The sequence below is a fragment of the Sinocyclocheilus grahami genome, unplaced genomic scaffold (genome assembly GCF_001515645.1).
Source record: "Sinocyclocheilus grahami isolate Dianchi unplaced genomic scaffold, SAMN03320097.WGS_v1.1 scaffold110.1, whole genome shotgun sequence".
NCBI classification, from domain to species: Eukaryota; Metazoa; Chordata; class Actinopteri; order Cypriniformes; family Cyprinidae; genus Sinocyclocheilus; species Sinocyclocheilus grahami.
In genome coordinates, this window is record NW_015505289.1 from 210,580 (window position 1) to 237,217 (window position 26,638).

General features: G+C 35.9%; 1 protein-coding gene across 1 annotated transcript in view; it reads left to right on the forward strand.

Moving 5' to 3' along the window:
• The window catches only part of LOC107588927 (tetratricopeptide repeat protein 28-like), a 293,102-nt gene that overhangs the window by 157,877 nt on the left and 108,587 nt on the right, over positions 1-26,638 (forward strand). The window lies entirely within an intron of this gene.

Below are 26,638 nucleotides of genomic sequence, written 5' to 3' on the forward strand. Positions count from 1 at the left end.
CGCAAGTCGTCCGCCATATTGGAATGGTCAAAGCAGGAATGTGAATGCTCGAGAGCAAAATGCCTGTATGTCTGCAAACCTAGTTATACGCATGTATGAAGGTCTATACCTGTAATAGACTTCAGCAGATGATTTTGCTAAACTAACACAATACAACAAGAAGAAGCCATTAGCTAACCCAACTTTTAAAAAGTACTATAGTTTAAAAACCTGTAATATTAAGTTAATACATATTAAAAACACAAATCAATGATGCACATGTCTCTTTCTGTTCATTTGCCGACTATGTCTTCATGTTTGGAAAAGAAACAGCGACGCAGCTACAAATATATAATGAGCTTGACTTTTTCATCAGCAGCGAGTGTGTTTGAATTGCAGTCTGGGGGAACGTGCTCGTATATACGTATACTGTATGTGTGTCTTCCTCGGTGTGCGATAACGAGTGTCGGCCTACACCTGCAGCACATCGCTTCTCAGTCTTTAAATTTATGTGAAGGATTCATGCAAAATTATCTTTTGTCCCCTGGAAAAGCACTGAAGGAGATGCTTCGAGACACCACAGTTGTTCAGACGCATTCTTTCAGACGATCGGCGCATAAATGTTTCAGCGCTTTGTTCAAATGCACAATAATATCAGACATAATTTGAGCCGGCCCAGCATGCTTTGCAGTCATCGGGGGTTGTTTCCTTTGATCATTAATGTGCAATCCAGAGCATTTCAAAAGAGCTTCGAGCTTTTTTACACGGCTGGAAATGGATGCTAACGAGGCTGCCGACGAACACGGTTGCGCTGCAGTAAACGCTAAAGAACTGTTAATTAGCGGATGCTTGCTAATAGGCCACGCTGTCACACAATCGACAGCGCAACCCTCCGCCATCCGTTTTTTTTTTTTGGCCGTGATGCAAAACAAAACGCTTCATTATGTGAGAAAACGGCACGTTGTTCAACCCAAATTAATTGCATTGTGCTTGGCGAAGATGCACTAACACACTTTGATGCAGTCCTGAAATATGCATGGGCTTGTAGTCTGAGGTGATGCAAAGAGCCAAATTTCCACCCCTTTGGGCCTGAATGGGCTCGATCTTTCAGTTACACTTAGTAAGTAGATAATTTGGCTCTCATTAAACGTGGACACAGGGCCGAAAGCCACAATGCCTGCACATCATATATAAATGTGTAGCTTATTTAGTTAATTATATATATATATATATATATATATATATATATAACATTTTAATGTGCAGTTTTTCATAGTGCAGTCATGCTATAATCTATTTATAAATGCCCTATTTATTTATTCATTCATTCTTTCATTTATTCAGTCTTTTTTCAAATGTGGCACAGATGCCATATATATATATACATATATATATATACTGTATATATATATATATATATATATATATATGTGTGTGTGTGTGTGTGTGTGTGTACAGTATGCATGTGTGTGTGTGTGTGTTATTTAAGATTATTTTATAGCTTATTTATCAAAGTGATTCAAAGAGCCAAATTTCCATCCCTTTGGTTCTGAATGGGCAGTTACACTTAGTAAGTAGATTATTTTCGCTCTTTAAATATGCAAACATGGCTGAACACCACAATGCACTGATGCCAAACCTTTCAGCAGCTCAGAAAATGCAAAATAATGGGCTTTTCTACTTTGAGAAGGACATGAAAGGTGGCGCTGTGGAGATGCCCTGCGTTTCAGGCCCTGTCCGTCCCCGGGGACCGAGACTCATTAGCTCTTGACTTCAGAGCGGCCCAGTCCTGCTTCTCTGGCTCTCAGATGTGGATAGAAGATGCCGGACTGAGGGTCCACAGCCGCTTTCCATCCCCTCCTTCTCCATTGCTGTCTCACTATCCCATCACCCCCCACTGTTTGTTCAGTTTGACTGACATCTGGTTGAAGTTCAAGGCGCTGGGAATACTGTTCTTCTCCGGGTTTATTGGAGGCGGTGAGGGAATGACAAAATATAAATGTGAAGTGATAAAACTTTTAGTGCCTGGTTGATCAGAAGGTTAGTTGGCTACTTATGTTGATGTTGCTCATATCTGTAATGTTATTCAATCTTAGCCCTATATAATATTTTATAAGTCCAGGTGAATGTGTGGTTGTAATGAATCCCATAGATGATGTGAAGGGGTTGTTAAAGGGTTTTTTGAAATAGCTTTCTCTCAAATAGATGCTTTGTGTAATGGTGCATTTTTATATTTTATAAGGTTTGGGAATCGTAAGGAATTTAAACATTTGATTCTGGTTCTTCTTAGTACTTGGCTGAAGGTACTATGAACAATTCTGTTTGTAAAAAAAAACTGGAAGATAGAAGTGCTCAGCTTCCTGTTGTCAAATGATTTTATCTGTGCATTATCGCAATACTTCACCTGTGCAATACCTTACTTGTGCAATAGTAACAGCTTTTAGTCTTACTTGTGCAATAGTATATTAATAGTTGTGTAGTAGCATAGTAATTTCCTTCAATCTTGTCTTATCTTACATTCTAATAATTGGGTGTAGTTTATTTGTTTGTTTGTAAATAAGAACAATTATTTGTGTGTGTATTTACTATCATTAAATATTTTCTTTCATTCGTTTCAGTGATTAATTTTTTTTAAAAAGTTTTTTAATGTGTCATGTAAATAAATAGTAGTTTTTTTAATTAAATCCTAATCATTTATTAGTTAATTTAATTGTTTTATGCTTATAGATTAATAGTATATATTTAACTATATATATATTGTCATATTAACGGCACAGTATCAGTTTTCGCTCAATTTCTAGTCAGATGTGATAAAATAACCTGTAGTTTAGGAAATGAGTCTGAGGACTTCAGTTACTGCTCTGACTGATTCATTCACGTTTCTGATTCTGAACAGTGAACACTGGTAGAGTATTTTAGTTTGGTTTGCTGTCTGCTGCGTGTTCATATATATTTGTGTGGCCTTGTGTTTGTGTTGCTCGTTTCTATCAGCCCAAAGCTGAAATCATTGGAGGGTCTAGCTGTGACCAGATCGTGTTCGGATGATCTGATCAAAGCCGCTGTATGGTCTGAATCCCTGCAGCTCAGTATACTGTACACCAGCAGCGTCTCTGTCCTTCATATATATTATATATAGGATGAAAGCAATGGAAGTTGAAAGTGCTCTTATTAGGCCTCATGCTTTATTCCTTCAGCACATGATGCCTGCAGAAAGAGCTGTGTGTGCAGCTTATGTAACGCTGATCTTATGTGGCCTGTTGTTTGACAGTGTTCCTATATCAGTATGTTTTAGCAAAAATTATGATTTTGGTGTTTGTTCAGTAAGTATAATCATTTGAATTGAAGCTTTTGCATTTTTGCGAGTGCTGTTTTCCTATACTAAACTCTCACTATGATGTTAGCGTGCTCTAGTTGATGCCCAGAGTGTTACTAAGAGGTTGCTAAGGTGTTTTTAGTGTGTTAAATGAAACTTTAAATCTACTATCTTACCTAGAGCCCTATGAAATCCATTTATTTTTTCCAAAATTATCCACCCCACCAAATTCAGTTTTTTGTTTACATTTTTCTGAATTCCATTTTGATGGTTTAATTCCATAATTTATCATCAAAAAGGATATCTAATTGAAGTAATAAAACCAATACTTTTATTTTTTTTTGAAAATTGTTAATTTATTATGATCTATTAAAATGTTAACAATTTTAAAGTCTATGAATTTATTTAGTTATTTATTTTTAGGAATGCTGTGTCGTCTCAATTTTTCTGGATTCTGTTTTATGATTTACTAAAGTGTATTTTCCAATCAAATAAATTAATGGGATATTTTTAAATCAAATATATTCATACAACTACAACCAACTTTTACTTCTGAACTGAAATCTGAACAATTCCTTTCATTTTACGGCAAACAGAGTGCTGCACAAGAGAGTTTTACTGTTTAAATGAAAACATGGATGAAAAATGTGTGATATTGTTTTATTTTAAGTTATGCAGTACTGTTTTACATTATACTGTACAATAGTAATATATTTCTGTTATCATTTCTACTTGTCTGTGTATATGATGATGATTTTCTCAAATGAAAATAGTATTTGATTTAGTTGATTTTATATGCTTCTGAGAACAAGATGAGATATAAATATTAAAATATTTTCATATTTTTTTAATTTAATATTTTTCATTTGAATCGTATGCACTCTCCAGGAGTGACTCTCAGTGCAGCTCTTCATATTTCAACATTTGTCTTTTTGCACTTTAATATTAACAGACACTAGTCCATATCACAATTTGATTCATGGTACAACTCTACTTTTGACTTATTCATCTAAAATCCCGTGTTATACAGTAAATTCCATTTTTAGGACTTGATTCTGTGATTCTGTCCATGTGCTCTTCAAATATGGCCCTATATACCTTTTAACATGACCTTACACAATACATTCTCCGGGTTGCGTCACTTAAACAATACAGGCCATTCTTTCCGTTCCCCGTCCCGCAGAGGTCGTTTATGAAAGCCTTGATTGACAGCCTAATTACCCAGTACAGCAGCGTGAGCTCTCTGCTGTAGGTGCGGCCCGCAGGATCGAGCGGGACAGGTGGTTGGATGGATGGAGGAGGTGAATTTGTCCTCTCTCCGTCCATCCGGGCTGTCAGGGGACCGCCGAGTGTGTTTACACGCTCAAAACGGCCAGGCAAGTGGCCCAAGCAATCAAGTGCACAGATAAAACGGAAACAAATAATAGGTGAGGAGAGGAGAATTGCGTGCGTCCACTGAGGCGGATAAGACAAATATGGGCCGGTGATTGAGCGGTGCATTCAGGCTTTGTTTGCTCTGATTCAGGCAGTGATGGGCAGGTCGGGGAATGTGAGGGGCTTTAACAAGACAGCTGCCGACGGGACGAGTGGCAGTGGCACTTTCAGCTGTCCTCTCTCAAAGACAAACAGGTCACATTCCTCAAGGACAGTCGGACGAGCGGAAGTGGCATTTGAAGGATATTTATGCCTCATGCACGAGCGAGTCTGGCAGTGCCGGCGCCTCGGCGGCCCATGCCAAGAATTCATCTGTAACCACCTGTTTAGTGATTCTTTTCAGTTTTATGATAATTACTCGTGCAATGCTGTAATTAAGGAGTAAGCTGTGACATTAAACGGGATAAAGCGCAGAACTGTATCGACCTGGAGATGAGTTCAATTGCATCTCTCATAACGGTTGCTGTATGCTGGCAAGAACCTGTTGCGTATGAAATTAGTTTAAGAGTAAAGGCAGAAAAAGGTTGTGATGATGTTGTTGCTATGAATGCAATGTAGCAAAAACATACTTTCCTGCCTTTTGATATGATATAAATTTCATAATATTTATGCAAAAAAATGTAAAGCAATAAATAAATTATGGTAAGCATGCAAATAAAATTATCTTAATTAAGAGGTTCAAGTGAAAAAGCTGTAGTATTTTTGCATCTCAGTATTTTTCTTTTTTTTGATAAAAAATTTTTTTTTCCCCAGATGAAACATAATTTCAACCAAACAGCTGTTGTTGCTTAGTAGATTTAACATGTTTATTGTAATAAATAAAATATGATGAAAGAGGTTCAAGAGAAAAAAAAATATCTTTTTACTAGGCTATATATGAAATAAAGCAAAAACATTATCTTAATATTTTTGCCTTATGATTTGATATAAATTTCACAATAATTATGCATATGCTCAAAAAGATATTAATATATCTATTTTTTCTTACATAATTTTCAATTTAAATATATATTACATGCATACAGAAAATTAATTCATAATTATATATAATATATAAATAATATTATGAAATGTCATGTTACTTTTCTGTGTATATTTAGAATAAAGCATAACCATGAATTAAAGAAAAGCACATCCTCTTTCTGCAGCGTCTCAATGTGAAGGTTGTTCCATGCGTTTGTCTAAAGATAAACGCTGCTATCGGTCGTTTCATCTCTTTGCACGTCCACGTTCTATTGATTGAAGCTTCTTGTCAAAATCCAACAAGTAGGTGAATCCCTCGTCACAGATCCGTGTCATGTCCCTCTCACGATTCAATCAATGCTGAAAGCTCTCTCCAGTCTCCAGATCTTCTGCTCCTACAGGAATCCTTCCTTTAAAAATGAAAATCCTGTCATTTACTCTCCCTCATGTCACTCCCGATGCTTCAAAGCAACACTAAAGGAGCGATCGACGTGATTCACCAGGTTTCAGGTTTGAAACGATGAGGGTGAGTAAATGATTTTTTTAGTGAACCAATTTAGTGGTTTTCTTTCTCTAGTGTTCAAACATCTGTTCCCTTCTGTTGACCTCAGATCAGTTTCTCTGTTGCTTTCGTCTTCTGAAGTCACTCTGATGGGGTTTGAGAGTTTAGATGCACGTCGCTTGGTGTCGGTGTAGTGTTGTTATTTTGTGAGAACACAGCCTGGCATTATTAATGCTTCATGAAACCACGGTGGGGTTTTGAGACAGAGGCCAGAAATGGAAAGAACCACACGAAATGGTTTACCAAAAAGTTATTTTATTTTATTTCAGTTTTTCATATTTTTTGATTATATTTTATTTTACTTATTTTATTAAAGGGGTCATATGATGCAATTTCAATTTTTCCTTTCTCTTTGGAGTGTTACAAGCTCTTGGTGCATAAAGAAGATCTGTAAAGTTGCAAAGACTAAAGTCTCAAATCCAAAGAGATATTCTTTATAAAAGTTAAGAGTCAACCACGCCTACCTAAAACAGCTCATTTAGACACGCCCCCACATATCTACGTCACTATGTGGGAAGATTTGCATAACGCCGCCCAAATGTTCACGCAAAGAAAGAAGACGTAACTTTTATTCTCACTGAAGTATTGTTGCCGCCGCCGCCATGTCGTGAAGACACTGTGTTTCATTGTGAAAGCGAAACTACTTTGTTTGGTCTTCCAAAAGAGGACATGACTAGAAATCAGTGGTTGAGTTGTATTTACAACACTGTTCCAGAACACTTCAACCCAAATATTCAAATGTGTGCAGCGCATTTTATGGAGGATGAGGACTGTTTCCTTGGAGAGTTTAGCCTACAATGCTGGTGTCTGTTTCTATAAAGTGGGGCAATTCCAACTTTGCAAGGACAGTCTGGCGCTTCTGACTCACAGCCTGTAAATACGTTTTAATATTTAAAGGATTTGCCACTGATGATTCAAACGCGAGTTTTGAGCAGTGTAGAGCAAGGATATTATAGTTTTGAATTTTTAAATTAGTTTTTATTTTAATATCGTTTTCAAATTTCCTATAATTTCAGTTTAGTTGTAATTAGTTTCATTAATGGTTTTGTTAGTTTTAGTTTAGTTTTTATTTTGTGAACACATTTCTATTTAGTTTTTATATATTTTAGTTTCAGTTTTAGTTTTAGTTATTATAGTTTAATGTAATAGAGTTAATGGAACACTTCGAGTGTAGACCAAAGCAAGACATTTAATTTGAGCAAAGTTGAATGTTTGCACAGTTTACAGTTAACTCTTGTGAAAACCATTAATAATGAAAATAAAATAAATCTTTACAATTGAACAAAAACCAAAAAATGCAACTTATATGTATACAATTTATTCATTCATATTCATGTTCATATTCATTCATATTAAAGATGTAATATTGTTAAACATGCCAGTAGTTTACAAACAACAAGCTAATCAAGGTTTTCAGAGTTACTAGAAAGCTACAGGCAGTTGAGTTTTTATTCTGCAGGACAATGGCCCTCCAGTGCTGGATTTGAGAAAAAAATTTCTTTGTAATGGTCATTGAAATTCCGTAAACTTTATTTTTGTCCATCTGTGTTTTTAATGCATTCATTTGTTGGATCTTTTGCACAGACGAGCCACCGGTGCACACTACTGTATGTCTCGTCTCTCCCTCTATGAACGTACACAATAAGAAGAAACAATCTAAAATGCTTTGAAACTGCATACTACTCAAATCTAAATGCGATATGGTGATTTAAATTATGTTTGCATTTCACTTTGACGAGCCGTTCCAGCGTGCATGCGCTTCAGATGAGCAATGCAATTAAACCCAGTTCTAAAGCTACACAAGACACGGCAAGCGGTGAAAACACCGCGCGCTGCCGCTTTCTCTCATTTTGGATGCGTTTTGTACAGTCAAGGTGGTGCTCGTGTCATGACTCGAGGCCGATGTTGCCATAGTAATCGTAAAGCGTGACAAAATGACTATTCACTAAAGTCAACTCATCCAAAACAATTTAGTTAACTAACTCTCATGTTGTTCACGCACGTCAAGCACGCTTTTAAACGTCCGTGCGCTGTAGGGTGTGCATTATTATTATTATTATTTCCCATTTCATATTTTATAGTTATTTCCGATTACATTTCCAGCATCTTGTTTTTTAAATGCAAAAAGACATTCTCTGAATAGAATAGCCGCTTAGGACTCACGTGCATTAAGCGCCATCTACAGGTATTTCCCTAAACAACCACAGGTCAGATTTTCTGGCACAGAATGAGAGCTTATGAAATCACGAACACTATTATGTATTTTTGCTAATTATTATTTTATTTTAGTTAGTTTTTCAGTTACTGTTGTTAGTTTAGTTTAGTTTTAGTTTATCATTTATTTAGAAATTTTAATTTTATTTCAGTTTACGAAAATGTTTTTTGACCAATAGTTTTAGTCTTAGTTTCAGTTTTCGTTTACGAAAATAACCTTGGTGTAGAGTAGCACTTGTTGTTTGTCGTTTCTCCGATCACAAATGCAGACATGTTTTATGTTTACGCGGCGCGATGCAGCGCAACGAGTAAAAAAACAGTATAAGTCATTATAATCAGTAATTATGTCCCCACTGGAAATGCCTCGTTTATAATGGGTTTTAATGTTTTTTTCTTTTCGCTTCGGCCGGACAGGGCATCATCACAGTATGGTGAGGGACGTAACATTTCCGTCACACGCTTGAGGTATTCAGCCAATCACAATGCACTGGATAGCTGGCCAATCACAGCATACCTCGCTTTTCAGACCGATGAGCTTTGTAAAAATCGACGCGTTTCAGAAAGGCGGGGCATAGAGGAGAAACTATAATGTACAGTATGTGGAAAATAATGTGTTTTTTTTACCTTAAACCGCATAAACACATTTCATTACACCAAATAATGTTCTTTTTAGCAGCATCATATGACCCCTTTAATATTATTATTTTTACATTTCAATTTTTATTATTTATTTTATTATTTTAGTGTTTTAGTTTTTATATTTTAGTTTTACTTTTTTATTTTACATTCGTAATTTTATTTTCATTTATTATTATTTTATATATTTTTTCATTTTTTTTATATAGTTATTATTATATATCAGTGTTTTATCTTTTTATCTTTTTATTTTATTTTACGTTTTTATCTTTTATTATGTTTGTATTTATTTCATTATTATGTTCTTATTTTATTTGATTAGTTATTTATTTATTATTTATTTTATTTTTATATATTTGTTTATTATTTATTTATTTCAATTTTATTTTTTATTTAATTCAATTTGCATTTTTATTTGTTTTGTTTACATCACTGTCTGGCAAAACTATGACATGCTTTTTTCTATTGCTAGCTAACTGATGTTAGGGAGAGGGGGGATTTTTAGAGAGCCTTTTATAAAATGTACTATATCTTCTGAGAACAAGATGAGATATCAGTATTTTTAAATGAATATAATTTTTTTAATATTTTAAATTAAATGTAATATTTGTAGTTTTCAGTCCAGAAGAGAAGGTATTTTAAATGCGTATAAATAAATGCATTTAGACTGAATATGATTTCCCAGGCTGTTTATCGGTGGCTGCGTTTGTTTAGCTGCGCAGGTATTACTGCTCTGCGTGATCACTTTCTAGACGGCTCATTTCACTGGCATTTCGAGCCGAGTCAGCAAACGCTTTTGCACGATAAATGATCCTCTTACACATTAAACAGCATCAGGCGCATTATCTCCCTCTCCGTTAGCGTTGTTTAGACTAAACGAGCATCTCTGAAACAGCACAAATAATACGCAGCATGCGCATAAAAACTCTGAATGCATTTGAATGTAAATCTGTGAAGTGTGTGAATGTAAATAAAGGAAACGGCATTTACATTCGACATAAATGCGGCCGTGTTTGGTTAAGTTGGTTACGTCTCCCCGGTGACATTATAAATTCAGCTTCTTTTTATTTCTTGCAGCAGAGGTCGATTTCCAGCCACGAGGGAGATTGTGTAATTGCGGCTGATGGTGGTATGACATTTCAGGCGTCTTCGAGCGTCCGAAAGGCCTCGTCTAATTGCCTCCATTGCAAATGAACCGGAGGCTGTCGGCGAGACCCGATCATCCCATCAAGCCGTGTTTTTGTTTTGGACAGGAGATTTAGCTGGCGATTCAGAGAAACATTTGATTCGGTGGCTGCAGTTAATGAGCTTGTATCACAAACGCATTTAAAAGGAAAGCCAGTTTTAGAGCGGGGCGCTGTAATTAATCTGAAGTCCCCCTGCAGAACGTCAATACACGATGAGCGTGTTTTCTGGCCGCTCGCTGCGCTTTTGTCTCTCCGCTGAGGAGAATTAGTGAGAATGTGTCAGGTGAGGGACACGAAAGGTCATTCTCTTGGTTCTGTCACACTTTTAGAAAGCTCGCTCAGAGCTCTAAATTATCTTGCAAATAAAAGTTGTACATTGTTAGAAAAGTTATTCATGTGAAAAACATTGCAGAAACGTTACTTTCGAACATTAGAACAACATTCTACACATTCTGTGGCTAAATGCACTCTTTTTAAGCAGCGTTGTGTTAGTATATACTCTTATGGTATTTAATATGATTGAAATAGCTTTTATTTTTATATTTGAATAAAGTAGTAGTATTTTAGTATTTTTTATTTTATGTGTTATGTATTTGTTTTATATTTTATATATTTGTTTTATTTTATAGCTTTAGTAATTTTGTTATGTGCTTTTGTTATTTTTAGATTTTGACAGTTTTGTATATTTTTTAATTTTTTTGTTTTTGTAATTTTAGTAGTTCAGTTTTAGTAGTTCTTACATAACCAGTAATTATATTTTTGACATTTTTAGATATTTTATGCTTTAATTAGCATACTCTGTTTTAGCTGTTTGACATTTTGCACGGTAAAAGCCCTGTATTAAATTTGACAGGGCTTCCATTTAAAACAGATTATTATTATTTATTTTTGTATTTATTATTTATTTGTATTTATTATTTTATTGTATTATCTGGAAGCTACAAAATATAATAAAATGTAATAAAATAAATAAAAATGAAATAAAATTAATATTAAACAAAGTCATACATTTATTTATTCTTTTGTTTTATTTTTATTTTATTTAGTTTGTACACAATTATGATGCTTAAAGCAGCCAATGCTTTCTAGGTGATGTGCTCTTTCTGGAAATGTGTCTTTAATGCCTTCAAAACACTAGGATAATGACTTGTTCGATGGATTTATGCTTTCATTATAATGGCAGTAAATGCTTATTATGATTTATGCCTTCAGGAAATGTGACATCACATTGAGCGTACTGTAGGAGACGTCTCTAGGTTTGGCTGATGTTCAGATCGTACAGTGATGTGCCAGAGAAACTGACCACTTGACTCATTCGCTTGTTTGATTTACTCTAAAAGCCGTCACCGTTCTCACACACCGGCGCCGGTTAGTCACTAATGCTCTTAAATCATGAAGTCTGCTCTTGGTTTCTGTATGTAGGTGTCACATCTTCCCGATGGGTCTTTATCAGGCCGTTTATTGCCACTGAAAGTGGATTATCTTACTAAACAGCATTCGGCGCCACCAGCCGAATCCAGACGTGATCTCACAGCACTCAAACTCTTTCTAAAAGAACACCAATCAGTGCTGCATTATATTTGCTTTTTATTTTATTTGATTATTTTTACTATATAATAATAAAATCTGTGTATTTTAATTTATTTCACTTTTTTATTTTATTTTACTGTTTATATTATATTTAGTTTTTTCATATTTTTCTGTCACTTTATTGTATATTATTTATTTATTTTGTTTTAATTTTTATATTATATTTGGTATATTATTATTGTTTTATTTTAGATATTTTTATTTCAATTTGTTTTATTATTTGTCGTTTGTATTTTATTTTAGCATTTACTTAATAAATTAAATTATTAACCTTATTAATAAATTATTCAACTTAATAAAATCTATGTATTTTAATTTATTTTGTTTAAATTTTGTTTTAATTTTATTGTACTGTTTATATTAAAAACAATTTTTTGCTAGTATTTGACTTTTTATATTTTTTTAACTTTACGTTTTAAATTTGATCATTTTACTGTATTTTTATTTATTTTGCTTTAATATATTATTTTATTGTGTATATGTAATATTTTTGTTATATTACTTTTTATATTTTATTTTATTTAAAGTTTATTTTTATCTTTGTTATTTTATTTATGTTTTGTTTTATTTTGTATATTTTATCATGAGTTTTATTTTATAGATTTTATTTTTAATCGTTTTATTTTTATATATTTATTTCACTTTTTATTTATGTTATTGTATTTTTTATTATTTATTTAATTTATTATTATTATTATTTACACAATTGATTGGTATCAATATATAAGTGGATTATCTGACTAAACATACCAGCCGAATACAGACGTTCGGGTCTGTTTCTGCCATAAAGTTAATTGATGCTCCCTAATATTATCCGCTTTAATTTCAGATTCCTGTCTGTCTGTGTTTGAAGTTCGTCTGGAGCCTGCGCTAATGTCAGGCTGGGCACGCAGAGTGCCGGCCCCCCGATGATCTCTCATCAGCGCTCCCTAGAGGGATGGTTTGATTTCAATTAGGGAGCGAAGCGTTATCAGGCTCCTACCTCGAGCACGGCAATAATTAGAGGCGGGATAGGATCTGACGGGCCGCTCTGCATGCATAACGTTGTGCAAAACCTCCATGTTTCATTAGCGGCGTCTCCGATGCTGGCATCAGCAGAGCCCGCTGTGTTGTCAGCACGCTAGTGCTCGCCTCTCATCCGCGCTTCAGCCACAAAGACTCTTTGAATGGAGTTCTTGTCAGCCGGGAGGCCGCCGGTCTGAATCACACCAGCAAACCGGAGCGTTAATGGTGCCGTCTAAGCTTTGCTATCAGTATCTGTCATTCGCTTCTGAAAGGGAGGCTCCTCTTTGGGAGTTTTTCTGCAAACGTGGCACTTTTTGCACAGATAAGACCCTTCAGCTTCAAGGGGGTTATTATTTTTCTCTAGGTACATCATCATAAGGGAACTCCAGCTTTTTGGTAAAACATCTGAGCGGGATTGTCGCTCATACAGATGTTTTTGCGATTATCGCCATGGGATGGTTTGGTAAGAGGACCCGAGGGAGAGTCTTGTAAATTGCATTGCGCTCAATTGACCTGTAATGGACGAACAAACATTTGCTGATTTGGAGCCAGCTTTAAATTTTTAAGTCTTTGGCTCCCACAAATGGAGCGAGCTGAAAACAGATGCGTTTTTACACCGAAACTAAGAGTCCGTGTATTGTAATGACTGTAAACGTGCCCCAAATGAGCATTAAAGCCTTTAACATCTCTTCTTCACTGGCAGTGATGGCAAATCAGTCTCAGCATCCTGCTGGCCATCGGTGCAGATATCGAGGGCTAGTATAGCTCCTGCAGCGGGGAGCGGCAGTGACCGACATCAATAATTTAATTTAATTTAATTTAATTTAATTTAATTTAATTTAATTTAATTTAATTTAATTTAGTTTAGTTTAGTTTAGTTTAGTTTTGTATTTAATTTTATTTAATTATTTAATTTTATTTAGTTTAGTTTTGTTTTGTTTTAATAATATATGAACTCATATGAACTCAAGTTCTTTTAATGTATTATTTTTATTTAATTTATTTTATGTGTTATTTAAGCTTCCTAAACCAGTATTCACAGCACATTTTTCAACAACAACAACAATAATAATAATAATATTATGCACAATTAATTTAGCAAGCAAGTTTATATATCACATTTCATACACAATGGGAATTCAAAGTGCTTACATAAGGATTTTTAAAAAATCATAAAATAATCACAACAGATGTGTAAAAAAATACAAGTAACAATAAAAGCAAAGAATAAAGAATTATTAAAAATTGATTTAAAATGTATTAAAGCAGTTTTATGTATTGAAAGGATACATAAGATACATTGCAATCAGTTGGATGCAGCACAGTGCTCATTCAGTAAATTAGTGTTATCAGTATTATTATTTATAGTATTAATAATCTATTTGTAATACAGTTCTCTTCTCTGGGAGTGCTGGTGAATCAGTGTTAGAGCAGTCTGAGCGTCAGATGGAGAGGGGTTGTCTTCGTTGGCTCCCGCAGCTGGTGACCTTCATCAGCTCGTCTCTGCTAAAATCACAGCGCTGGATCTCGGCCCCCGGCGCTCACTTCTCTTATGCATCTCACATTGCAATTATGTATGTACCTGCCAGCGCTGTCTCTCCGCACGCATCCAGCCCTTTCCTTCTTTCTCTGTTCATCCCGCCCTTCACGCGACCATTAGTGCCAACAGCTTAGCGGGTTGTCCCGGAGCAAGGTGACACGGCACCAGGAAGTCCAGCCCTAGACTCCATTAGCGCCAGCGTTCCCGCTCTCCATCCATCCGTATGGCACTCATTTGTGTTAAACATACCGGGTGCATGCCTATTAGTTTCTGCTGCCCACAGGACACAAAAAACACTAATGAGATCTCAGTCGTTTCTCGCACAAAGCAATGAGATTGAATGCAGAACGAATTGACACTTTAGTTCAAGTCAGATTTTACTCCTGCTAAAAAGTAATCTCGTTAAGTCTCATAAACGGCAATGCAATTAAATGCAAAGCAAATGGAATGTTTTGCTTCAAAAATAAGTTTGAAATCTGAGCAATGACTTGATCGCTGATTGCGAAACTGAGAACCATTTGAGTCCACAGATCTCAGTTGTTTCTTGTACATGATATTAAATGGAGAGCAAACTGATATTTTTGAAGTGAGATTTTCCTCCTGGATAAAAAGTAATCTCTTGGAATTTCATAAGATATCTCGGCAGTGTCTCAATTTTGTTGAGACTCAAACAACGAGTTTATAAAATCTAAAACAATATCTCAAATTGTGCACAGATTCGCAATCAGAAGTCAGAGATCTCAGTTGTTTCTCATGGAAAGCAATGAGATTGAATGGAGAACAAACTGACACTGTCATTTAAGTCTTTTGAAAAAAAAAGGTCTTATGGTGCATAATCTCAAAGAATTTCATAATAGGTCTCAATTATGTCTCAGTTTTGCTCAATTTGACAAGACTCATCATTAACAGCAATGCAATTAAATGCAAAGCAAATGAAAAGTTTTGCTCTTAAAATAAGATTGAGATCTGTAAAATGTCTCAAATTGTGCTCCAGTTCATAATCAGCAATCAAAAGTCAGAGATCTCAGTTGTTTCTCGCACAAAGCAATGATATTGAATGGAGAAGAAATTGACACTTTTGTTAAAGTCACATTTTCCTTCTTGTAAAAAGTAATCTCTTAAATAATTTCATAAGATGTCTAAATTTTTCATTCAAATTTGCCAGGACTAAAACAACACTGCAATTAAATGCAAAGAAATTGGAAAGTTCTAAGATAAATTCTCAAATGTCTCAAATTGTGCTCCGATTGGAAATCTGCGGTCAAAAGTCAGAGATCCCAGTTGTTTCTCATACAAAGCAATGAGATTGAATAGAGAACAAATTGAGACTTTAGTCCAAGTCTCCAAATCTCATTATGTCGCGATTTTCTCGAAAACAAGATGATGAAATCTAAAAATGGTCTCAAATTGTTCTCAGATTTACAATCTGCAAATGTAAGAGATCTGATCACACAAAGCAGTGAGATTGAATGGAGAACAAATTGACACTTTTCTCATTATGTCACATAATCTCATGAAGAAATTCAAAAGATATCTCAACTGTCTCACTTTTGCTCAATGAAAAACAACACTGCAGTTAGATTCATAGCAAATGCAACGTTTTTCTTCTAAGATAAATTAATGAGATAAAAATATCTCGCATAGTGCTCCGATTGGAAATCTGCAATCAAAAGTCAGAGATCTCAGTTGTTTCTCGTACAAAGCGATGAGACTGAATGGAGAACAAATCGAGACTTTTATTGAAGTCACAATTTCCTCCTTGTAATCTGTAATAGACTTCAAGTAATCTCTTATAGAATTTCGTAATATATCTCAACAATGTCCCAATTTTATTCAAATTTGTCAAGACTCATAAACAGCGATGCTTACAGAAGACTTTTGCTTCTAAGATACATTGATGGTCTTAAATTGTATTCAAATTCCCAACCTGCAATCAAAATTCAGATATCGCAATATGAACTCTTCTAATTCTCCCAGGTCTATCTATGATCCACATGCATTTGATACTGTAGCTCTAAACTACTTTATCATCAGGATTTTTAGCACGAACACAGCAAAGATCTCGTGGACTAGGAAAGCGCAACTTCTGGGCAGGTTTCACAGCCTTGTGGCATGAAAATCTACTCAGTCTGATTAATTGCGTAGTTCCCAGAGTGCCGCAGTGAACTTGAGAGTGCTTGAACGATGGCAGATGGTGGAAATACTAGTGGAATTCAAGCAAGAGAGGATCTGCGAATCCTAACACACTCGGATGGCTTTCCTTTAACACCCAGCAGAGATGTGTGTTTGTGTACGTCCGATTCCCTGATGTCTGTCCGTTTGCACACATTCCTAATGCGCCATTACACACGGGGCAGGGTGATGAATTACTTTTAATAAAGCAAACACAGTTGTTTTGTGTCCAGATCAATCTTTCTCTCGGTTGCCATGCCAGCCATTGTCACAAGTAATTGCCTAAACCCCTCGTCGTGTGAAATAGGGCTCTTTCGGAAGAAAGCTGAACTTGCAGCGGCCTCAATTTCCTACTCCAGTGCACTTTACGCTGCAGCGGCGAGCTGCAGGGGACGGCTTGGCTGGATGCTGTCCTTACCATTATAGTGCCGCCTGAAGCTTCTACCTTCCCAGATGCATCCCCCTTTGAGCAGACGGGATACTGACACGTCTCAGGCCGCGGTCCTGGAGCGCTCGTCCCTCCGGGTCAGGTGACAAGTAGTCTCCTGCTGGTGCGGAAACATACTCATTTGTCTCATTTGAAATATCGCAAAGACAACCATGAACAGATTAATGACGTTTGATTAGCTTCCCACAGGAATCCAGATGAATATTCATGCAGATTAGCCCTGTTGTTTTGGGCTGCGCCTTCATGCTATGAACAGTTGGTGACGGCAGTTTCAATTAAGGTTTGTTGTTTGCTTTGTCGTGTCTTAATCTCCCTGCAGGTGGACTGGCTACCTTTAACCAGATCAGAGGTGTAACTGGAGTCAGTGAGCCAGTAGTGTGTAGAGATTGGCCAATAATGTGTTTTTTAAGACCATTTTTTAATATTTTCATCTGTTAAAGTCTAATAACCAATATTCAGAATCAAATGTTAATTATTATTTATAGGTTAACATTAAAATAGTCTAATAATAACTATTACTTCCAACAACAGCAATAATAATAATAATAAATGTACATTTAGTTATTTAATTAATAATTATAAATAAACAATACATGTTATTATTATCAGTTTATTAGTATTAAAACAATAAAAATATTTAACTATTAAACTATTGTTGTTACTATTTTATAACGTATAATAATAATATATTTATATTAGAATTGCATAATATTTCACATATATGTAAATGATATTATATTTATAATATATTAATAAATTATAATATAAATTATATTATTATTAGTTGTTGTTGCTTTTAGTCATATTATTAGTCATATTCTATAGCAATAAGTATATTTTAATAAATATTACTTTTAATAATTATAATAAATTAAATGATAATATATTATTATTAGTGGAGGTATTGAAACAACATATTTTAATAATAAATATTGATTTTAGTTATTATTATTATTTTTAGTATTATTTGTAAATAATTATATTAGGCAGTTATTAAGTTAATAATAATATAATAACTATGAGTGATATTATTATTGTTGTTATTTTTACTATTATTATTAAAACTGAATTATTAATATTAGTAAAGTTGTTTTCCGATCGTAAATTGATTTTCATCATTATTTTGTGAAAAGTGTTAACTGTGTATTTCATCAATAATTGGTCTTTATATGACAGATTGTTGAAAAATAAGAGGCATTTATTTTCTTCTGGAATATTGTGCACTGATAAATTGTAAGTAAGACCAGGAATGTGTAATAAATGGCAGACTATTTTGATTTCATGTTGATATTAACCATTAGACTTTGACACCTCTGTGTTTTCACCTGAAGGTGCCCGTTTGTGCTGCACCGCTTTCAGCCGGTGGCTAATGACAGCTCTTACAAATTGCTCTTTTAAAAGACTGGAAACAGGGAAAACTGGGTCGACCCTTGGGAATGCTTTACATGGCAGACAAATGTCAGCTGAGCAACTAAGACCAAGTCTATTGACTTGCTAAAATCCAGAGTCTGTGGAGAACTTAAATTAGCGGTTCTATATTTAAACCGCTGCATGTGTTGCGAATTAGGCTGCATTTGTCTGGTAATCGCATGGGAGATCTAGCTGGAAACAGAGCTGCTGGACAATATAATATAAAAACCTGCCCCAGTTCTCTCTAGCAGCGTTTTTCCTCTCTCTCCTGCGCTAACAGTCTTGTCCGGATCGGTTGTTTACGTGTTAGTGGACGCACAAGCTAAACATCTGCTATTTTAGTATCCCTCGGTTTCCTGTTTCTCAGTGTCACTCAAGTTCAGTTTAGCGTTCTGTGTTTGTAATCATCTCACGGGCAGCCATGTTGTCCATGTGCTTCAGGTTTATAACTCCTAATATGTTGCGACTGAGAGTAAATTAAATACTTAGGCCTCAATAGTATTTGGTAATATTCCACATTTAGACAGAGATCTCATCATCTTAGCAAACAAGTTCCATCATGAAACAGATTTGTATAGTTTTCCAGGGCATCGCTAGTTCTTCTTACTATGGTGTTCTGAGTGCTTGTTAGCATGTTGTGAGGTTACTAGGGTGCCAGGATGTTGTTAGCATGATGCTAGGTTGTTCAAGGTGGTTAATGTGTTGCTTTGGGGTCACTAGGATGTTCTGTGTGTTTAAGAAATGTATACAAGGTTACTGGGTGACTGTTAACACACTGCTGTGAGGTTTCTGTGGTGTTTGGTAGTTAGTGTGTTGCTATGAGGTTTATTGGTGTTTCTGGGTGGTTCATGCATTGCTATGGGGTTACTAGGATGTTCTGGGTGGTCGTTAACGTGTTGCTTTGAGGTTGCTATTGCTTCTTGGTGGTTAATGTTGCTATGGGGTTACTAGGATGTTCTGGATGGTCGTTAACGTGTTGCTTTGAGGTTACTAGGTGCTTCTGGGTGGTTAATATGTTGCTAGGGTGTTCTGGGTGGTCGTTAATGTGTTGCTTTGAGGTTGCTATTGCTTCTTGGTGGTTAATGTTGCTATGGGGTTACTAGGATGTTCTGGATGGTCGTTAACGTGTTGCTTTGAGGTTACTAGGTGCTTCTGGGTGGTTAATATGTTGCTATGGGGTTGCTAGGGTGTTCTGGGTGGTCGTTAACGTGTTGCTTTGAGGTTACTATTGTTTCTTGGTGGTTAATGTTGCTATGGGGTTACTAGGATGTTCTGGGTGGTCGTTAACGTGTTGCTTTGAGGTTACTATTGCTTCTTGGTGGTTAATGTTGCTATGGGGTTACTAGGATGTTCTGGGTGGTTGTTAGCGTGTTGCTTTAAGGTTACTAGGGGCTTTTGGGCAGTTGATATGTTGCTATGGGGTTGCTAAGGTGTTCTGTGTGCTTGTTTGAATGTTTTTATGAGGTTACTAGGGCAGTTTAGGTAGTTAATATGTTGCTAGGGTGTTCAGGGTGGTTGTTAACAGGTCTCTAGGGTGTTTTGGAAGGCTGTTGGCACATTGCTAGTGTATTTTAAGTTGTTGTTAGCATGTTGCTTTGCTCTTACGAGTGGTTTATATGTTGCTATGGGGTTGCTAGGGTGTTTTAGGTGGCTGTTAAAATGTTTCTGTGTGGTTGCTAGGGTGTTCAGTGTGGTTGTTAATACATTGTGAGGTGTTTAGGCGACTTAGCACGTTGCTAGGGTGTTTTAAGTGGTTGTTAGTATGTTTCTGAGTTTTCTTGGATGTTTTGAGTGATAGGAAGTTCATTCTAGGTTTCTAGGGTGTGGCTGTCTTGAGGGGCTGTTAGCATGACATGTTTCTGGGGGATTGCTTCTTACTGGCCCAGTTTGGCTTGTTTTAGCATCTACTACATTGTGAATCTGAGTGCTAAAAAGGCATTTTTAATGTCAGCTGGGTTTGTTTGAATCCCTTACCTCAAGCAGAGCAATGGTACTTGACTTAGCGAATAGCTCTAATGCTAATGCAAGTGTTTATGTAGTGAGTGTTTAAAAGGCTAGTCCTATGAGCGGCTCCATGAGAATCGGTGGTGATTGTTTTATAATGAAATCTAATTAAGGTTAATAAAGTGGATGAGAGGTGAGACGCCGTACAGAGCCCATCATCGTGCAGCATGAGGAAGTTGTGACAGGCGCTGAATGCTGAATGTGTAGCATTGATTACGGTCCTGAAGTGTGACCTTTTTTAGACGCATCCCTTCACAGTTTGATGCGGATCGTGGATCGATTTTTCATGTTTGTTTTTGATCATGTTGTATTGCACGCTCAACTATACACAACACAAGCTGAGGCAAAAAAATCTAACTTAAAAAAATATTCATTATAGTGAATCGTTACAGTGAATCAATTAATTCATTTTAAAGGGGTCCTATTATGCTCTTTTACAAAGTCTTGATTTTGTTTTGGGGGTGTACTAGAACATGCTCTCATGCTTGGTGCTTACATTATTAAAATACCTTTCTCCCCATCCTGGCACAAACGGCTCGATTAGTTCCGGCTTTAATGAAGGTCCGCCTTCCGAAAAACTAAATGTGTTGTGAATGGTTAGCTGTCCCAGTGCGTTGTGATTGGCGAACAGCTTAGACGGTGTTCCAGTACTGCAAAATTCGGCAGGCACTGTACTCCCTCGTGTTGTGGAAGCTGTCCTCAGTAAAATAGGATACAATAATAGTGTTTTGGCAATAATCAAACACCACCTAAACTGTTGATTCTGATTCATTTTAGTGAATCAATTCAGTGAATCAATTGATTCATTTTAATGAATCAGTTTTAAAAGATTCATGTAAATGATATCATAATAACATTTTGTTAATAATAATAACATTAATAATAATAGCAAGAATAAATACATATAAAAAGGAATATATATACTGTGTGTGTATGTGTGTGTGTGTGTGTATATATATATATATATATATATTCAAATAAACTATTCACTGATTCATTTGAGTCCCCATGTCTTTTGTTGTTGTTGTTCTTGTGAAACATTTGGTTAAATGCTAGTATTTGTCACTTTGTTTTCATTATATATATATAATTGTGATTGATTTCTGAGTTTATTAATTGTGTTTAGTGTAAAATTGAAATTCAGTTTAATGTTTAGCACTCTAATTAAGAGGCCAACTGTTTGTTTTTTTTTGCTGGGTAATTGATTGATGAATTGTTTGAATATAAAAAGTGAATTGTATCATCTGTTGTTATATCATTAAAAAGATATCGGCTCTCTGAACTTAAGTGTAATAGTTAGCTACTTTTTATGACTTCCTTTGTAAAGGGTCGCTTGACTTTAAGTATCTTGTAACACATGCAGTCTTTTTTTCAAGTCTACAATGTTTGAAGGTCAAGTCTAGGTCAAGTTTTAGTCTGTGTTTGACTTTTGAAAAGAAGCTGCACCGATCGTCCATCAGGACAGTAAAGCAGCTGTTGTAGCCTTGTGGCCATAACCATCACACACGTCTGGTCATTACCACCATAAAGCACATCAATGGACAAGTTAGTCATTAAATATCTGCACCAATGCGCTGTAATTAAGTTTTTCAGCCTCATAATTATTTGGTTCTCTTTGTAGTTTGTGTAAGTCAGGTGATTAGCGGCACAGCAGAGTCTGGCTCAGTAATTAGTCCCGAACAGCGTCGTTTACTTCATCTCTTCATCACACTTTTCTGTCCGTGTTTTTAGCCAGAATCACAGCAGGTGAGGTACCGGAGGGGGCGAGCGTTGCCAGGCGAGTGTTGCTAGGCAGCCAGCGACTCCATCAGGGGGCAAAGCGTACCTGTCTATAGGAATGATGTCTGTTAAGGGCACTTATGTACAACTGTGATACAGACAGATTTTACTAGAGCACATTTTGGGTCATATTTCAGCCAAAATTCGAATAAAAACAAGAAGCAATTATTTTTGGATCAAGACATGAAAGACCATGAAGTGCTTTTTTTTTTTTGCATTGTGATATTATTTTCATGATGATTAACTCATTTTTCTTCCATATTTTCATCACGGTAATGTGTCTGGATGTTTGACTCTTGTCTTTTTCAGAATACTTAGTAATTCACATTAGATTCTCATTACTTCAAAACATGTTTTACTGTAATGGATTAAATTAATTTGAATGGAAATGATTCTGCATAAATTTATATTTATTAAAGTTTTGTACATAAATGTAAATAATATCTTTACTTTTTATCACATTACTGTAATGAGAGAGAATTTGCAAGGAAAAATGTATATATAATCTATCATATAATTAATTTGAATTTGGAATGAACTAAATCAAATAAACAGTAATAAAAATAATAATGTACTTTCTTATCACATGACTGTAATGAGAGAGAATATGTTAAATGTTATATATATATATACACACATACTAGTACAAAAAAAGTTAACGCGTTAATACGATATTCAATACAACATATTCATATACAAGTATATTCTCAGTGCTCTATAGGCATCTGCTCTCAGATTCATTGCTGTTACTGTGTGGAAATCATTTTAATTCAGCACACGTTTAAACCTCATAATGCACCGCAAAGCATGCTGCTGTTCGAGTTTTCAATTGAAATGCTCAGAAAACATCTGAATCACGGCGGGCGGTCTTTGCGGGATTGATTCATTTTTGTTTTGCCACTCATTCTGCTGGAACCTTGAAAAAAGGCAGTAGCTCATCATTCTGAATGCTGAAAAACTTGGAGAGCTGAATTAAGCTCAGTGTGTCATGCAGCTGAGAGGTGTGTTTGACAGTTTTCCCAGTGTTATGACCGTGGTTATGATTATATGTAATTGACTGTGGATGGAGTGTCACATTTAAGATGTCAGGTGCCAGCGCAGCCAGGCGCCACACTTGATCTGAACAGTTGTGTCTCCATATGCCAACCCGACTCAGTCATTCTCCAGCAGTCCCTGAGAAACATCACTGGATTGACACGCACTGGAGAGCTGGATCATCTGAAGGATGTAGAATCATGCAGAATACATTTCTGCTACTATATATCGAATTTAATGAATTCTAGTTCTGAATACCACTTAAAGATTCTGTTTCTGTTCCACTATAGGATCATCAAAAGAAATTTGAAAATGCAGAAAGTTTTTCAAGTTTCCTGAACACTCCTCCTCCCTTCATTGGTTTGTCAAACAGATAGTCCCGCCCCCACACTCACATAATTGGTTGAATCAATGTTGCTGATGTTGGGCTGGACAAGATTAACAAACAGAGCAAGCATTTTAACATTGCATAAATTAAATGACACATCACCTTTATCGCCTTTTATAATTCTGGGGGTGAAAATAAGTTGGACCTAATAATATACTAAACAAAAAAACACAATTTTTATTGTTTTAATATGTATTTTAAGAGCCATTCTGATGGATTCAGTGATTGGGTGAGTCATTTAACTGATTTAGACTGATAAATGATGGATTCGAGATTGATTTATTATGAAGAACCGGTTAATAAGAGTCATTTTTAACCTGTTTTCCGAACACTCCTCCTGTCTTCAGATTTTAGGAGAAACTATCTTAACATTGAACAAGTTACATCATCTTTAATGATTCCTTGAAGAGTTCTTTTAGTAATTTAAGGAAGCTGATAAAAAATTGGACCTCTATATACTAAACAAACGATAATGTACCTGGTAACATGTTTGTATACATATTTTAAGAGCTGCTTAATGATTGAGTGAGTCATTCAGGAATCATGAGTCTTCTTTTGTTTCATATTTCATAAGAGTCATTTGTTTGTGAATCACTATACTGGTTGCGCTGTATGTTTGTTGTTGTGTGCAACCAGTGAGGGCAATGCAAAATAAATATGGTTTGGCTATTTAGTGTCTATTTAGCATGCAGTTTTTTGTTGTTTGTTTGATTTTCTCTTTTCTCACAACTTGGGTAAAATTAATGATTATTTGGCCTTTCTGCAGTTATCAGAGTATTTAGTACACTCTAAAAAATGCTGGGTTAAATACAACCCAGTGCTGGGTAAAATATGGACAAACCCAGCGATTGGGTTGTTTTGACCCAGCATTTGGGTTACTACCCAGAACGTTGGGTTAACCCAACTGTTGGTTGAAAACAACCCAATCCCTGGGTTTACCCATATTTTGCCCAGCACTGGGTTGTATTTAACCCAGCATTTTGTTTTTAGAGTGTATGACATTCTGTCCACATTAGCACAAGAATACTGATGTTCAAGAATCATTAATGGATCTGAAGATCATTCAAATCTTTCAGTTCCAGTGCTTTTTGTCTTTTAACGCCTGCTTTGTTCAGACCAGATTGTGGAAGCTCTTTTTTTCCCTCTTTGCATGTGATGGGAAATTAAATACATAAAGTAAATAAAGTGAAATGAGAGGTGGAGAGATTGGTGTTGAGCGGGAATAAAAGCGATGCCGGACGAAATCACAGAGCCGTCAGCATCTGCACTGGGAATTCTGTACGCTAATCGACCAGTTAGAGCTTTCGGATTCAGCGGAGAGATGTAGCACAAAGCCCGGCCTGTCATTTAATCAACTTAATTCTGATTTAAAACCGACGGAGTGCAATTGTTCTGTTTGCTTACGTTGAATAATCACATGTTTGATTCGCTTTCACTAAAAGAAAAGCACATTTGCTTTAAAATTACATTACAGAAATAGGATTGAATCCCAGGCATCTGAAACGAACCCCTGAATCCATTTGCCTCCGGGCAGATATCGATGTCGAAATCTAAAAGCGCTCAACGTGCATGTGTACGTACAGTGGCCGAGCGCGTCCAATCGTGGTGCAGTGGGCCGTATACAAAGAGGCAATTAATATCGAGCCGAGCACGGTGGCCTGCGACGTCCTATAATAACATGGTTAGACCAAAGGTTAATGTGTTGAATTCAATATGCATCCTCATTCGTTTCAATGAAGCTGTCCAGAAAAAAAAGAGGTAGTCTGTAATCAAAGGGCTCCTTGTGCAAAGTGAAATTAATTATAGGGGCCTTCATAAATTCAATGTCATGTCTTAATCTTCCACTGGTCCCCTTCCCAACCGTAATCAGCTCAGCTGGAAGTGGGCCGCACGCTCGGGCCGATCTAATAAACGGCTGTGTGAAATGATAATTGTGAACGAGCTGTATGTCGGCGGAGATGTGAGTCCACTCGGACCGGAGAACCCTTTAGTCAAACGCCATTGAAAATGATGGTGTTTATCAGCTCATCTCCCTCATGGTGAATATAGAGAGGACATTATGTGTTCTGGGAAGTGAACTGCTGTGATATTTAATCCAGTTGAGCGGTCTGGTGTGCAGCGCATGATCAAAATAACAGCAACCCCTTTGAAAACATGAACTCATGCATGTCTGAGATACAACGTCCGTATCAGCACCTACATGATGGACAAACTTTAAAGGAATAGTTCAGCCAAACATTAATATTTGCTGAAAATGTACTCACACTCAGACCATCCAAGATATAGTTTGTTCATGGATTTGATAGATTTGAGAAATAGCATTGCATCACTTGTTCACCAGTGGATCCTCTGCAGTGAATGGGCGCCGTCAGAATGAGAGTCCAAAAAGCTGAAAAAAACATCCACAAGTAATCCACACCACTCCAGTCCATCAGTTAACATCTTGCGAAAAAAAAAGCTGCATATTTGTAAGAAATAAATTTATTAAGGCAAATGTATTATCAAACCGCTACTTCCAGCTAAAATACAAGTCTGTAATATTGCTTCCTCCCATGAAAAAGTCTGAAAATTCATGTGGTCTGAAAAATCTGATTATAAGACAAAACAGTCAAAAACAGTTCTAAACCGATATGTTAGTGGATTTTGGTGTGAGATGACAACAGAGAATGGACTTTTTCCTTGTAATAAAGCATTATTATGGACTCATATTATAGCCGAGAAGTGACGGTTTAAAGTTGAAACATCTTAATGATTTTGTTTATTACAAACATGCAGCTTTTTGCTTCGTAAGACATTAATTGATGGACTGGAGTGGTGTGGATTATTGTGATGTTTTTATCAGCTGTTTGGACTCTCATTATGACGGCACCCATTCACTGCAGAGGATGCACTGCTGAGCAAGTGATGCAATGCTACATTTTTCAAATCTGTTCCCATGAAGAAACAAACTCACCAACATCTTGGATGGCCTGAGGATGG